A 2,071-nucleotide genomic window follows, 5' to 3' on the forward strand; every position below is an offset into this window, starting at 1 on the left:
CAGCATCCCAAGTGACAAAGATTAAAGGTGTGTGCCACCACAACCGGTACATTGAGCATCCTTTTTAGATAACTCTTTATAACCATGATGGGCCAGGGATCTGGCTCAGTGGGATAGCATCTGCCTCACCTATGTGAGGACCTGGGTTTCAAGAAAGAAAATAAACAAAACAAGAAGAGGAGAAAGAGAAAGGAAAGGGAGGGAGGGAAAAACTGGAATCCTGAATACCCTTCAGTATGAGAGAATGTTTTCCACCCATTCATATGTCCCAGACTTCTATGTTTTTGCCAGCAAAGCAGCCCTTTCACTTCTAGTAACACAACCCCCTTTTCCTCTAGAAACTGCCCTCCGATACTTTAGAGAATAAGACATCCTCAAAATTCTACCCACTCTCCACAAGGGTAGAAATGTTATTCAATGAGAACAGATAATTCTGTTCCTCTGGTTTATAGTGATTGGTTAAAAAATAAGCACAATATACAGGCAGAGTCACTCAGATGCTAGAAGAAAAATATCTCTCCCTCCTTCTCAGTCTATAAAAGTTGGAGCTGCTGGAGGCCATCTTTGTCACTGTGCAGAAAAAGCCAACTGAGAATGAAGTCAACACCAAGAAGGCAGAACTAAAAGAATGGATCCACATAGCCACATATAAAATTTGCTCTTATTCTAGAATTTCTAATTCCAGAGAGCCACATAAGCCTGTCTGAGTTGAGTTTCTATCACTTAGAAATGAAAGAATACTTGCAATGGAGAATACACAACTATCAAAAAAAAAAAAAAAAAAAAAAAAAACAATGAGATGGCTCTGTATGTATAAACATAGATTCCACAATACAGTAAGAGAAAAAAGCAGTGGCAATATTCAGAGCATTATAATACTATACCTTTTTTGTTGTTTTGAAAAGAAACGTTTTTCTATTAATAGTGAGAACTTGGGAAAAGAGAACATTCACTGACATATGAAGGTGTCAAACTTAGGGAAGGAAATACTTATAAATAAAGAAATACTCAAATCAAGGTACAAAATTTTGCTACTTGCCATAAATTTGAGGTCACACTAAGGAAAGACCTTGAGAATAGGACACTTGGTAACTCAATCAACATAAAGAATTGTCCTTTCTCTACATTATCAGTGCTTTCATCTCAAATGTCAAATCCACATGCTTACAGGGCTTCTCTCTACTTTCTATACTAAGCCATCTGTGATGTTTAACTTAACTGAGACAACATATATTCTACTTAAATAAAAGCACATCAGGCTATTTACTAACTGATCAAATGAAGTTTTAGACTTAAAGTAAAAGAGAAATGCAATGAAATCTGAAAAACCATCATGCTAAAAAAACAAGACAGATATTAGCTTTAATTTACCTAGCTACATAGTCTCTTGATACTGCAGCAAGTTATGAAAGAATATACAAAACAATCTAAATCCTATTAGTGGAAATTCAACTAGAAAACCAATTTAATTTTAAAAAGTTGAATAAATAGTCTTCCAGTCAGTATTTGGCTAAAGCAAATGCAGAACTATTCAACATTACTTTTTAACCCTCTTTTTTAAAAGATGTAAAAGAAAAATGTCTTTCAAGGATCAAATAATAAATCTAATATAAATCCTCCCATATTTAGTAGCATTTGAAAAATAAGAGTTATTATCTACTCAGATGTAAGAAACAAACATAACAACACTTGGGAAGATGTAATATTCTTTCTTTTTTTTTTTTTGGCGGGGGGTGGGATGGGGTGGGGGGGGTAGGGGGGTTTACTGGGGATTGAACTCAGGGGCGCTTGACTACTGAGCCACATCCCTAGCCCTACTTACTTTGTATTTTATTTAGAGACAGGGTCTCACTGAGTTGCTTATCTCCTCGATTTTGCTGAGGCTGGCTTTGAACTCACAATCCTCCTGCCTCAGCCTCCCAAGCCATTGGGATTACAGGTCTCCACCACTGTCCCTGGTATTATAATATTCTTTCTGAAACACTAAAAAGATATCAAAATATTGGGTGCTACAAATGCTACATTGGTAGTACAGTCAATAATGTGTTTGGAAAAATAGAACAAGATTCCA

The sequence above is a fragment of the Marmota monax genome, unplaced genomic scaffold (genome assembly GCF_021218885.2).
Source record: "Marmota monax isolate L192 unplaced genomic scaffold, Marmota_monax_Labrador192_F-V1.1 WCK01_AAM20220418_F8-fsc00024, whole genome shotgun sequence".
In the NCBI taxonomy this organism is placed as follows: domain Eukaryota; kingdom Metazoa; phylum Chordata; class Mammalia; order Rodentia; family Sciuridae; genus Marmota; species Marmota monax.